The sequence below is a fragment of the Ammospiza nelsoni genome, chromosome 1, assembly GCF_027579445.1.
Source record: "Ammospiza nelsoni isolate bAmmNel1 chromosome 1, bAmmNel1.pri, whole genome shotgun sequence".
NCBI lineage: Eukaryota > Metazoa > Chordata > Aves > Passeriformes > Passerellidae > Ammospiza > Ammospiza nelsoni.
The window spans coordinates 134,578,523-134,593,636 of record NC_080633.1 but is presented as its reverse complement, the minus strand read 5'-3'; the positions used below and the strand labels follow the sequence as shown (position 1 = coordinate 134,593,636).

The 15,114-nt window shown below is 38.1% G+C and overlaps 1 long non-coding RNA gene across 1 annotated transcript; it reads left to right on the top strand.

Moving 5' to 3' along the window:
• The first annotated feature begins 10,999 nt into the window (after positions 1 to 10,999).
• Positions 11,000 to 14,894, top strand: LOC132070393 (uncharacterized). The gene is made up of 3 exons (XR_009417972.1): positions 11,000 to 11,047; positions 13,104 to 13,179; positions 14,774 to 14,894. It is a non-coding gene; the product is annotated as an uncharacterized LOC132070393 (long non-coding RNA).
• Positions 14,895 to 15,114: the final 220 nt, after the last annotated feature.

The following is a 15,114-nucleotide window of genomic DNA, read 5'->3' as shown; positions in this document are numbered from 1 at the left end:
ATGGCATGCAAATGCCAGCCTGCTGAAAATACCTGCTTTGCTTTGGGGCCTCCTGAGAAGCAAGTGAGCAGCCACACATCCACTTCACCATAGCATCAAACATTTGGTAAGCAGGAAAAGCTGTCCCAGACAGAAAAAGAAATTATATCATCAGCAAATATGACAACTCCTCAGCATCTGAAAAATGGTATTTCTGACTCTGCAGAGATCCTTCCAGAGGGATATCAGATGAGGTAAAGGATTCTCAGTTCTGAAACAGTACAGAAACCAAAAATTATTTCCAACCTTGCAAATGCATAACTGCTGGCTTTCTTTCTTGCATTTTATTTTCTCTCTTCTTATAAAGATACATCTCTTTGAGAAGGATTCAGGTGAGTCCCTCATTCTTTCCCAGCTGGATGTGTGATAAAATTAGAGACAAAGCTACAGAACTATTTCCTTTCTCAGCGAGACTGTTGCAGACTCTGATTGGTTCTCAGCCCAGGGCAGCCTCCTGGATGCTTCAGTTTTTGAACAGGAATAAAAGTGCTTACAAAATAGGAGAAGATCATAGGGTTTCATTTTATATAAGTTCCGTCTCAAACAATTCAATAGATGCCAGTTAGAGAGGTAGATGAGGCTGTTCTGTATATTCAAGTCCAACACTCCACTTGTTGCAGTGCTGCACAGGAACTGAGCACAGTCATAATTAATTTTGTTCCCATTCCACTCCTGTTCCCATTCCACTCCTGTTCCACTCCCTGTGGATAATCTTCCAAGTTCCCTTAGATCTACTAAAGAACAAAGAGCTTTCTAGGTCAGGTGCAGTATCTAATGTGTGGAAAATGTCCAAAAAAAGAAGCTTACTGTACAGATTTTCCCACAGAACACGAGATATTCGGAGAAAGTTAGCTCAGCATAAGAGCCCAAACATCCAGTACCCTGAACCAGAAGAACTCTAATTCAAAATAATCACATAGTGCCAGGATGATGCTGCTACAGACAAGTCCTGCAGTTCAAGGAATAATCACTTCTGTCCCTTTAATCCTCACAGCAGTGAATCCCTTCAAGAGAGAGCTAGACCAGTCTTTTAAAGAGCCAAACTGAACTCTGTTGATTTTGATTGTATTCAATATAGACCTAGATAATATATTATTAATATATAAGTGTATAATAAATATTTTTTTTTAAATAGTGAGGTATACATGGTTTTCCATTATATAATAGTCTGCTGGTTGTAGCAAACTTCCCAAAAAGTGTAAGACTGACTGGTTTCTTTCCTGAATTTCAAGATGCAGTTTCACCATGCTGGTAAGCACCTTTAGCACCCAGACAGAAAGTATTCCACAGGCTGAATAAAGCAGAGTCGCCAGCTTTCCAACAAAGCTGTGTCAAAGAATGCAGAACAGAATTCAGGATTTATTGGTCCTTTCTGCAGGGGCTCTCCAGACAAGAGTTATCCAATGCCTTCTTGTTTCTTTTTGTGACCCAACTCTATTTCAGGTTTTTCTCCCTACAAGATTTCTTTGTCTCCCTCTGTTTTCTCTGCATGTGTGTGTTGGGGTGTTTGTGGTTTGTCAGATTTTTTTAAAAGCTGATAAAAATCAGAAAAAATTATTCCAAGAATTTTTCCCCAAAATAGTGTTAAAATGCAGCTGAACAGATATTGCTACCATGGTAGGGGTCACTTGCACACAGAAAAGTGGGAGTTGTCTGACTCACTGTATTAGTTAAAGGATGTCTTACTAGTATCAATCATCATCCATAATGTGACACAAATTGTGATAGAAAATGCTTAGAAAATTCCAGAACTTGCTCTTGATTATTGAATAGTACGAAAACAGAATGAAAAGTACTGAAAAGCAATGAAACCAACTCCTTGATAAAGACTTTTTTCCACTTTATTCTTAGCCCAAGGTATTATTTGAGTTTATCTTCAATACTGGCTTCTATTCATACACAAGAATCACTAAAGTAAAATCTCTGGCTCTTTTTCTGGCCAGAGATTAACTTCTTGTAGCTGAGAAGGACTGGAAACTTTTGAGGTTCCCAGTTTCATTCCTCAGAGGGCAAATCAATAAAGCTTATTAATTTCCTTTTCAGTCCCTTGGCACAGACATATATCCATCCCCCAGAAAATATCTAGTGGAGTTGCAGTAGTAGTTGCTGTCAAGAAAAACTCTTATAAGAAAACACGTCTACCTCTGCATTTTTTCTACACTGCATAAAATGAAATTAAATAATGAAAAGAATGTTTTAGAGAATATGAGGCTGGAACATTTTTCAAATAGAAATTATTTAATTCCATAGGGATTCCTCACACAAAAAAGATCTGCTGTGGGGGTGAGCCACAGCATTTTATGAATTTTATTATGTTTCTAATTTCCTAATTTTGGAGTTTCTTTTTAGATATTATTATGAACAGTTGTAGAGATAGTGGAAAAATAATTGAGCAAGGATTAATTTATGCAATTAAGATACTAAAATTATCTATGATTGTGGTTGCTTTAATGTCTCAATAATTCTTTTAGCAGTTGTTTACTCTGCTAAAATAACTCTGAACTCCCGTAGCTTTTGAAAGATTAAAATTTCAGTCAGTATCAATTAGGGTAGTTCCCCAGAGGCCAAAAGCAGTGCTCATATATATGGCACTGTAAAGACTTGAAATAAGGCATCAGATTAAAAAAGCTACAAATCTTCACTATAAGAAACAAGTTGCAATTCCAGTTAGGGTCAATGACTGCAGGTACAGATATCACAAAAACCAAATTAGCTACACTTTCAATATACCTTGTGAGTATGGAAGTCAGAATTCTTTTGGGCATAACAGATAAAGAAGTTTAAATAATGCAGAAAATGTGATATTTATACTTGTAGATTTCAGAGATCAGTGCTCTCTTGGAATTTTTATAGTTGTGGAATTTTAAGAAGCTAAGAAATGGAAATCAGCTTTCCTGAGAGTTATTTTGGATTTTGAGTTTAAAATGTATTGCAATGCACTATTCAGAATACTCTCCACGGTGCTGTGTTTTTGTGGCAAGTGGGTACTCACCAAGTTCTTTCATGGAAGTAGTACCTGATGGAAGCAGTACTCCATACAAATTTTACCGAACTAGTCGGCACGCAAGAAAAGCTAAATAAAGGTCAGCACAGTGTCTGGCTATCTGTGTTTTCACATTTATCACAGAGTTACATCATCCCAGAGTGCCATTCATGGAGACTGAAACATTCATACATTATCTGTGATCTCCCTATAAATAGAAATATTAATCAAAAGATGTAATGACATAAGTAGATTGCATTCTAAGCATATTAGTTGAATATGTAATAGTGTTATATGGAAGCAATATATCATCCAGCTGCTCTTGGTCATAATCCACAACATTTTGTACATGATCACATAAATTTGCAATTGGTTAAAAAATAAACAGTGTGTCTGAGTTAACAATTTTCCATGTTAATCTTATTTAAAAATGACATTTCAGTGTAACATAAGACAACATTTGTGTCTGATGTAAAGTAGCACATATGAAAAGAAAACATTGTGAACATTTTGGGCTCATCAGCTCTTAGGTCATTCAGGTTAGAAAGTGTCTCGTGAGGTCGGTAACCCAACCATATGTTCAATGGCCACTTGTTCAAAGCAGGGTCAAATATGAGATCTGGTATGTTAAAGAAAGCGCAGAAAACACAAAAAATATCTATATTCCTGGTTACTGTTATTTTCACTTGATATTTCCCTATGATTTGTGGTCATGGATCTCTTTGGCATGTGAAGTCTCATTGATTTCACTCACATATATAATCTGTAATGTGAAAGTTGGTGAAAAAATATTCAATATCACATTTGTTACCTGAAATACAATCTCTTAAAACACATTCTTCAACCCTTTATATGATACTCTCAACCCTGATTCCAAATGAAAAGGCTTATTGACACAAACTTTGTTAGCTGTCATTAAGAGAAAGCATAAGTAACTGTTGTGAAATGTTGGATAATTCATGATACTCCCACACTTCACTTTAAATAATTATTTCTGGTTTCTCCCACAGATGCAAGAAGAACACAGCCTGTATTCTTAAATATACTGGTGGCTTGCATTCACTCATTTTGCTTTTGTCTCTTAGGTCATCGTTCTTTTTTCTTTTGCAAGCATCAAGGAGAAAAAAATCTAACTATTCCTTTCCTTACACACCATCATTGTGTTACATTTTTTAAGCAAAATTGCCTATATAGAGAGCCAGGTGAACCAGGCTAGATTCTGATATTTAACTGCATTGCTGTCAATCTTCAGGAGCTCCACTCTCTGCTGGTTACAGATAATCATGCTCTGGTTTCCAAGCCTCTAACATAACATTAAATCTTGTTGCCAAATTACCTCCTGGCAACCACAGCTTTAAGGATATAATAACAAATTCTGTGGAAATATAAAACAGGCATGCTGGTCAGCCATAGTAATTATCTTCTCAGTTCTCCTGACCACACACTCAAGGGCACCTTTTAATTGTTTCAAGAACAGGAAGCAAGTTTTAATTTCTGCAATTTCACATCAAACAGCAGCTCACCTTTCATATTTCCACTGTTTTCCCATATAATGATTAATTTTGCATTTTCTGAGTCAATGTATTGGCCTGTTCCTGTCCTCTACTCTTCTACATAACTGCAACCTTTTCAAAGTGATTCATTTTTGCTCAGACAACAGAAATTTGCAGTGTCTTGTTTATCTTCTCTTTTAATAGCTGAGGATGTGAGCTCTTTAGAGCTGCATCTTTTCCTGTATTTGGAAATCACTTTCCACTGTGGCATAATCAAAACTGGTATGAGAAAATACTTTTTCCCACAGTAAAAGAATAATCCATGAAACCTGTACCTGAAGGAAGTTGCTCTATACAGGAATTGAATTTAATTTGGAAGAAGCCTGAACATTTTGTATTGCTAACAGATAGAGTTTTAATAGCTCACACCAATGCATTTCTGGAAGAAATATTAGCCTTCATGATGCAGCTCTTAAACCAAACTTTTAATTCTTCTACACAGGACCCAGCAGGATTTATTACCTCTGTTTATGACAAAACTTGCATGTTTTCCTTTGAAGCATCTATGACTGACATCAAAATAATTGCACCTTACAGCAACTACATGGCCTTGTATGGCAACTTCTCTGTTCTTTAACAATATCACCAGTCTCTGAGGGAAAAAAGCCCTCATGTTGTTCCTGAAATTCTTCCCTTAAGAACTGCACAGTCCAGAAAAACATGCATTGGTAGAAATAAGCATTGATAGAGCACCATGGTTAACCTCAAAATCTAATCCTCTGGTTTTGTATCAGAACTCCATTTCTCAGAGAGGGTGAAGGTGCAAAGCAATAGAGTGTTTGAGGAAGGAAGGTAGAAAATAATGTGTGTCCTATCCCTCTCCATCTGAATATAAAACACATTATTTCAGGACGGAATAATAGGTTTGCAGTAGAACTTAGGTTTAAGGAAAAAGTAGGCCTACTTGGAACATGTCAGGCACATGTCAGAAATCAAATTAAAGGACATCCCACCTGGAACAGATGAGCTTTGCTCTATGACCACATACATAATTCTCTTCAATTAGCTTTGCCAAGAAACTTTATAAGCTAAGAAGCCAGGAAGTCACTGTGCTGGTTTTGATCAATACAGAGTTAATTTTCTTCACGGTAGTCAGCACGGGGCTATGCTTTGGATTTGTGGTGAAAACAGAGTTGATAATCCAGGGATGTTTCCCTTATTTTTAAGTGGTTCTTAGAGCCTTTTCTGCTTCTTACGCCACCCCACCAGCGAGGAGGGTGGGGGTACACAAGGACTTGGGAGGGGACACGATCAGGAGAGCTGATCCCAGCTGGCCAAAGCACCATGGCACCACACTCAGCAGTAAAACCTGGGGCAAGAGGGAAGAGGGGGACATTCAGAGTGGAGGTGTTTGCCTCCCCAGATCACTGCTATGCTTGATGGAGCTCTGCTTTCCTGGAGATTGCTGACCATGGGAAATGGCAAATGAATTCTTTTTTTTCTTTGCTTGTGCCTGTGACTTTTGCTCTACCCATTAAACTGTCAGTATATCTCAACCCACAGGTTTTCTCACTTTTACTCTTCTAATTCTCTCACCCATTCCACCAATTGAAAGTGAGCAAGCAGCTCACTGTCCTTAGTTCCTGGCTGGGGTCAAACCTGACAGACACAGGCAAATTGTCAGTGAGAAAATGATAGGTCAAAAAAAGTTTCCCAAGCATGTGAGCAACCCCACTGTCATGAAAATTCAGCAGGTGTTTAATGGCAAAAATACTGAAAATGGAAGTGTGTGTATAATGACAATGCTTTGTCTGAGTAGCCATATTTTGTATTAATGAGAGATGGGGGAAAGAAAAAGTTATGATTACAGCGCTGCAAGTAAAAGTTCTCACCTCAGTACTTAGAAAAATAATGTTTCGTGATATGATCAGATTAGCTACACAACTCTCTGACCTTACCTTGACTGACATAAGAGAACTTTTTGCAGGACACCAAACGGGTACAGGACAGTAAAAAGAAGACTGCTACATGACCAGGACACGGTTAATACATGCCCTGGATCATAAAAACTCAGAATTGTTACTTGACCTACTGTGTGTAGCTCTCTGACAAACATGGGCTTTATTTCTTTCAATTCTTTTCATAGGAACACAGTGCAAACAGTTTCATAGATGAAAAGTCGTAGATTTCAAGTCTACTAAGGAAAGATCGTTTTCCTAGAACAAGACATTAAGAAAAAGGCCCCCTAAAACCCCTTTTTACTACTATGGTAGAACTGTGTTCTACCTAAGACATTAATGAAAATACTACAAAACAATACCTACCCCAACAAAATAAAGGCTGGCTGTGTCTATCGACTGTCGCATACATCTTTTCATCAAAAATCTTTCCTTAAGATTTTTTCCTCCTGAGAAGCTGAGAGGCTTCAGGAACAAAATGTAAACAATGGTTATCTGCTGCTGTGGAATGCAGCAGGTGCATCTGTGATTGGTCTTATCTGCTGGTTTGTAATTAATGGCCAACCACAGCGGAGCTGGCTCAGACAGAGAGTCTGAGGCAGCTGCCTTTGTTACCTTTCTTTTCTATTCTATTCTTAGCTTAGCTAGCCTTCTGAGATGAAACCTTTCCTTCTATTCTTTTTAGTAGAGTTTTAATGTAATATATAGCATAAAATACTAAATCAAGCCTTCTGAACATGGAGTCAACATTCTCGTCTCTTCCCTCACCTGAAAACCCCTGCGAACACCGTCACAATTGACCTATACCAATCAACGGATTTAGAGAAACCACTGGGAAATATTTTCCAATTTTTGAAATGTGAAATGCTGGAATTATGGCTTGCAGAGCCTGTGAAACCTCCATGATGAGAATTTTAATAAAGTGTTGCACAACCATCTGCCTGCCACTAATTCAGAGATAAGTGAGCCATCCTTGGGGGAAAAGGTAGGATATATCATCTTTTGAGGCTCATTGCAGCTCTGAATTTGTCATGTTCCAGAATTACTCAGGAGGTTTGCTTCTTTTCTGCAAAAGAAGATATAAGATAATCCCTATTCTGTACTCTACAGACCTTTTGATAAGAAAGTAAAAATGCTGTGAAATTGTTTATGTTGACTTTTAGTAGAAGAAATAAAGTAAGATCAATTATTTAAATTACATTTGAGATTTCCAAATACTTAAAAATTTAGTGTGCACTGTGTGAAAAATTAGGTCATTATTTAAATTGTGGCCAAAAAAACCCCAAACTCCATCATGTCACTACAAATCTGATCCAGGTGGACAGATGGAAATAATACCATTAAATACCTTATTGCCAGAGGTCATGTAATCAGCAGCCAGTGAAAGGAAAACCTTGAAGAGATGAGAGACAAAGACATTTCATGCTCTGCAGGTGGTGTAGGTAGACATATTGCTTCCTGATTAAATCAAATAATTGATTTATTTTTTTTATTTGATATCTACAGAATTATTCCTGATAAATTTTGAATATAATTTGTTTAAATCCCAAAGGTTTACTCAAGGTTAACCTTATAACAGCCTATGTGGAGAACAATCAAAAACTGCAGATGAGATGAAAGTGACTTTTTTAATAATAGGAACATTTTTTTTCCTATTATTTAACCTCATAAAGTTTTGTGTGCAAGAATATTGGAAGTTTGAATGACAAGTGGATACTGGGCATTTCAGGTCTTACTACTAATGGGTAGAATTTGCTGAAGAAGGGAATTCAATGGACAAAAATTCATCTGTAGTTTGCTAATCCACACAAAAATTCAACAGTTGTTTTCTAATGTCTTAAAAGTTTTTCCAGATGCTCCAATATATAAACTTTCCTAATTAAAAAATGTATCGCTGCACATTTTTAAAACAGCTATGAAATACTTTTACAAACACTGCTGATAGTAAATCCCATAGTTGAATGGTTTTTTTCCTTCATATTGTAAACGTGTCACACTTTAACTGTTCAGACTCAAAAGTTTTGTACCAGGTTCTGCCTCAGTCTTGATTTTGTTGGAAAAGTTTCCATTAAAAGGATGGAATAATTGCTGTAGCTAGAGGAAATATGTTAGGCTTAGGTTAGGCTTTTAAAATTCATTACTGTTTACTGAATTGTTGTTTACTGAAACAACAATTTACAGGTTGTCTGTAGATTGAAGTACTTGAGATTTGACAAGAATCCTCAGGGTGTCAGGAATGTGCTCTTTTTTAATCCCATAAAATCCACCCAATTCAGACTAAACCAGAGGATTTTGAAAAATCTAAGTGTGGTCATTAGAGATTTCTTACATGCTGGCAGTTTCCAGAGACACCATCTGCTCTAATTATGTTTCATCCATTCCCAGCCTCTACAAGCCAACCAGACATGCCATGCATTCTTCCCACAGAGCCACAGTGTGTTGTGCCTTAGGGGTGTGATATGTGAGTGGGAGCAAAAACATTTACCTGCAAGTGCTCCTCTTGTCTGCTGAGGACTGTTGGATGGAGCTCAATCCCGCACGACACTGAGCCAGCTATGATTTGCGCAGTCTCTTTCTCCCCACCAGGACAAGTGAAAACTAAAAATCTCGCCCAAGACTCACAGTCCTTTTGAATAGTTTGGTTTTATCCTTTGGTGTGAACATTTTGTGCCACCGAGGCAAAGAATAATGTGTTGTTTTGATAGCAAGGCCCTGGTAAATTACTGGTTCCTGGCCATGGTTCCCTAGAGAAGGCTCAAAGGTGCATCCCTTAGTGAGACTGTCAAGGCAACAAGCCAAAACAGGTAGTGAAACCACAACTAGCCCCTAAAAGGAGAGTGTGTGTATCCTGCTGAAGCTAGGTCTAAGATTCTACAGAAGAGAGAAAGACCATAAAGAAATAAATAAAAACATTAGAAATTGCATGAGCTGAAATTTATCTTTGGAATTTTATCCTACTTCCTGTATTGAGGCATTAAGCAGGAAGTGCTCCTGTGTAATTCCATATGCTCCCTTCCTAAGCAACAGATCTGGAATAAATAAGCTTTCATTTGTAATAAACCCTATGAATTTCTCCTAAATAAAGGGTGAGAATTGGAGGATTTTCAGCAAGAACTAAAACAGCTGTGATAGCTTTGCAGATGTAGATTGGACCAGAGATGGCCAAAGAATGGCCAATAAGCCAAATGCAGCCTGCCATCCCAGATCATTCACTATTTTGACCTGTTTTCTCCATGCTGCCTCCACTTTCAGAAGGCCCAGGAGGCACTTAAAGGAGACACATCTAACTGCAGGGAAGGAAATGTTTGCAGTTCATGATTTGCATTCCAGTTAGTGGACAGTCAGACCAAGGTGACAGCTTTACATGGCTCACGCTGCATAAAACTCAGCTGAACTGTGCAGCCTCCAGAACCCCAGCCTGGCTGGCAATACAGATCCAGTCAAGACAGGCTGTGTTACACGGGCCACAACACTTTTTTCACCAGCCTTGCTTCTTCCCTGCTAACATCTTTCTCAACATTTTTCTTTTCTCCCAGTGTGGGAATTACAGACACACCCATTTTGAGGTTCAGGGCTATTTGGAGCATCAACAAGTTCTCACTCACTTTCCACCATTTCAAGAAGTCATTGTAATATCTTCCATTCTGCATCCTGGTTGTTTTGAGCAGCGGCATAACCAATGTTGGGATTGAGGAATTAGGGCAATAAAATACTTCTCTTTGTTGAAAGAACCTCTTAGGGCCAGGATAAATTTCACTTAAATTAAAGGTTTAAAGTTGCCATAGGGCCAAGGGCACTTCCTGGGCAGGGCCAAGGGAGGGACCCTTCTAAGGAAGCCTTTGGGCATCTGGGACTCACTGATTCAGGGCAGGGAAATTCATAGAGCTCTGCGCTTCTAAGTCTCTGAGTTAGTCACTCTAGGATTGTCCTTATCATAAAACAGGCAGCTTCAGATGGAAATACAACTGGCCTACTTTTGGGTTAGAAAATCTGAGCTCAGGATATCTCAATTTTACTGTCCCTGAAGGGACCCTAAGACTGACAACGTCAGACTGACACATCTAACTCCAAGGCATCAAAGTGATCTCAGCAGGGCTCCCTACAAACACATTTGACATTACCAGCTGTGCCATTTGGCTTCCAACTACACCCTCAGGAGTGAGAAACCCTACTGTAAGCCCTACAAAATATTCCCAAAGCTGTGTAGGTGTCCTGGGGATGCCAAGGCATGCAATGGCATTGGGTGTCTCTATTTGCTCTCCTCTTGAATTAAGTAACATGATCCCCATTCTAAGATTACAGCTTTGAATTTTAACATATTTTTCTCTTTTCCTGTAAAATCATTTTGTGAGGGATAGAATATAAGAAAATAGTGCAGAAGGCAATCTCACCCCTGAGGAGTTGCAGCTGTGCCAATCACCAAAGATTAGGAACAGGCCACAGCTGTCCAGTGAGGATGAGTGCAATAAAAGAGTGGGTTAGCTGGGTGGGAAGGGAGCTGTGGTTTGTTGGCTGTGCTGTGAAGAAGGAGGAGTCAGCGCTGTGAGGAGCTGCCCAGGAGAAATACCAAGAAGGTATGGGAGCTTTGCGATAAGATGACAACATTGTTTAAGCTAATATTCTATACCTTGTGATTTTTTTCTTCTTTAAATCTTTAGGGGTCACAAAAATAATTTTACATCAATACTAAAAACTAATTCTATGCAGCTTATGCAATCCCCATTTTTGTCTGATTGTATGAGCACAGAAGGCAAATGTACATAAATATGTAGACATCCTTTGTTATTGTGCAACTATTTCGAAGCTCAATATTATTCTGTTGTCTGGAGGGGCCCAGAAATAACTTTGTAAGCTATTTCTTCAATTCTGAGATTATTTTCAATTTTTTCATTACTGGTTAAGAGACACAAGTGCTCATATGAAAAGCTGAAAACTGTCCTTGGTGTGATAACCTATTTTGCATCTCTTCTATCAATCAAACTCAAAATTTTTCTCAGTCTTTTTTGAAGCTTGTTTTTCCCTTTTTTCTTTATTAATCTCCCGTTTGTACCAAACTCAGTTAACTATGTGCCTAACTGAAAAAAAAAAGTGGAACATTGATATCATTCTCATAAGCTAGCATCTTCCATGTTTTCTGTAAATTATGCACTGCTTTTAGAATATTGAGTGAGATATTAATGGGACAGGATCTACAGCAACATGGAAAATCTGATATGCAGTACAGCAATAGTTGACAAATCTTTTGGTCCACTCATAAAACAGATAAATTTACAACATTAATGTGCCCTTCCTCTAGAGTTAATAAACTTCTGAGGGCAGGATTTTACAAAGCTAGAAAGTTTGCTGAATGTCTGGAACTGCACAAGTAACGCCAACAACCACCAAGCATGCACAGGTTTTTGTTTTACACCTTATACACATTCCTGAAGTCTGGTTTAAGTTCTGCCGGTGTTTCTATTCACTGATGAAACATGCAATGGTGATTTCATAAAATTGACTTGAGGGTGATTTTGAAATTGCTGCCTCAAAATATTATCAAAGTACAGAAATAGACATGCTGTTAAAGCCACAGCATGGAAGCAATGAAATATGGTGTATGATACATAAAAATATGAAATTTAAATTTAGAATTAATAGACTGGGATGTCTGGATGATAATTGGAAACTAGAACAATGCTGTCAGGTTCCAAAATTTGAATAAATCAGCACAATTCATTTTATATCGTGTTATAAGTATTCTTAAATTACTGATTTAAGTCAAGGACTGAATTTCTTCAGGTGCCAGAATTACTCCTGTTGCTTTATTACAAACAAGTAACTATAAGGACTTGGGATTGTTCAGTGTGAAGAAGAATAGACTCTAGGGAGGTTTTATAGCAGACTTACAGTGCTTGAAGGGGGCCTTCTAATAAGGGTGTGTGGTGGTGGGACAAGGGGGAATGGCTTTAAACTGAAGGAGGGTAGGTTCAGAATGGATATTGGAGAGACATTCTTTGCTGTGAGGGTGGGGAGGCGCTGGAAGAGGTTGTCCAGAGAAGCTCTGGATGCCCCATCCCCAGGGAGCAGCAGCCTGGGGCTCCCTTGGGCTTTGCTGGGGGTTAATGAGCAGCACTTCAGCTAGCAGCTGAGATAAAATATGGTAACAATCATTAACAGACTGGCTTCCTTAAACCATTTTGGGAGCTTTTAGTTGCTGCTTTTATTGCAAAATGGGATCCCAGTTCACAGAAAGGAAATGTAAAACTGGAAATGCTTTCCATCTCTTTGTGCCTTCCAATGTGACATTAAAACTCATCAACACTGGGAACTGGAATTACAGTAACATGTAAAACATAGTTCTACCTGCTAATGCAGAGTCTGCCCTGTGTAGATTCAACAAGGCGAGCATAAGAACATCACAAGGGCTCCTGTGAGCAATGTATATTTCTTTCCCATCCAAACAACCACAGGCAGATGTCAATGGAAGAACATGCAAACTGCCTAAATGTATGTAAGTCATTGAGACATAGCTTCAATGCACAGAAGAAATTCTGATGGCTGTAATGAATCCAGCCCAGTAACTAGTATCTTGATCTGGTCAGTCAATATTGTTCATATCCCTAATAATCCTTCAATTTTTAAATTTCATAGCTTCATGACAGTCTCTCTAGGAGGCTGAGCTCTTTCAAGCTTTAATTTCATCCAGAGTGATCTGCTATTTTCTTTGGTAAGTAGACAAAAAAAAAAAAAAACAGAAGAACAATAAGAGAATGAAATTACAATTCTTTGTTAAGGAATACTAATATGACCACTTTTTTATCCCCACAACCTTAAAGATTGAATTTGAAAGATTACTTTTGAAATGTGAACTATGAAGGACTTTCTTTTGAAGAAATGAAGAAATGTTATTTCAGTTAAAAATACTACAAAGAGCATGCATGCCATATATTCATTTTAACCAAGCTTACAGGAGCTTATGTAATTTAGGTGAACAATAGAATCAATATCCTCAAGGATATTTAGGCATCTAACGCCATATCTTTTAGCATTTGAGACTAAGCTTTTTAAGTCTTTAAGTCACTGACCTATAAATACAATCACTTCCAAAACATCTCAGGGTAAATTTCTATTCTTGGTACTCAGTTAATGATAAGAATTAAAGAAGGCTGCAATTTTTTTTCCCATGCCTTAGAGAAAATGTCTTTCAAAATTATCTCTTTTGTCATAAGTTTAATAGTAACCTATATCCATTAAAGAGTACAACTGCAGTCTCTAAGCACCCTCCATAGATCCATATTTTCTTTATTGATCTAGATTGGCAGCTATTTTTTCCTCTACTCCTGCAAAACTACTGAGGTCGGTGCTTTTGAATAATTCCCAGTTCCTCAGTGGTCCAGTGGTGTAGCTTCTCTCACAGGCTGTTTATTGAGGAGTTCTTGCCCCATTATCATCTAAGCATACACAAGTTTCTTTTCACAAGATACTGGATGCTTGCAATAACTTAAATTTAGCGCACTGATAATTTAAGGTGTTTTCTCTGGTGGTATAAGACAGCAATTTCTTCCATTCTGCATATTTAATAGTGCCTTGAGGATACCTTATCTACTCTTTCATGGCTTATCAATTGAGAACAATGGATGAAAAGCAATTCTTTATCATGGTTTTTATTGGCATGGTTCCTCAAAAGTTTAGATGGCTTCTTACCAGCTACCCAGTATGGTTTTCAAAAACAGAGAAAGGATCAGCTCTTACTGATACAGATCTGTGTTCCAGCTCATTTCTTAAATACTCACCCATTTTAGCCATAGCCATTGTTACATTAATAGCCATTGCAACTAGCTCAAAAGACTATTTCCTGCAGGTTGAATATTCTTTGTGATATTGCTCTTCAGAAATTTTCCTCAAGAGAAGATTCTGAAGTGTTATTGAGCATTCCTGAAGTAAATAAAACTGACTTCTTTCTCATTTCTCTCTAATTAGATTAATTCTTTTGTGGTTGCTGCCACGGCTACAATGGATAGCTGAGTTTTAGGGGAAGTTGGGGAGGAAAGGTTTGGTTTATGAAGGGGAAGTAACTACATCTGTCAATTCTTTAAAAGAAACAACAAAACCCCCAAAAATGTGTGCATGTTGTGTACACCTGACATGTAAGAACCAGCAAGAAACTGAATGTAAAAGGCTCAAGAGACAAAGAGAAAATAAGCTCTCTTTTAGTAAGGTACTTCTCTAAATACTGAATGCTGACAAGCTGTTTGGTAGAAAGGGAGGGGCAAAAAAATGGAAACATATATCCTTTATTATTGCTGTTCTCTCCCCACAAGGGCTACTACATTCAGCGTCTTCTCAGGACAATTTGCGTATCACAGGTGCCATTTAAGCATTTGGGGTATTCCTGCAATGTAGGCCCCTTTCTGAAGAATATCTGGAGGAGGAATGCCACATAGCCCAGAAGCCGAGAACTGGGCCTTGCTCCTACATGCCCCTGAGCAGAGCAGTTGTCGTTTCCCTTCTGCTGCTCCTCTCACTAAGAAAGGCCACTGCTGCACCAGGACAGAACGCTGTTCTAGGATGAGCTTACCCACACGAATTTGCAGAGAACCCTTTGCCTGACACAGAGAAGGGAAATCACAATTCTGAACACATTACTACATCACAGACAACC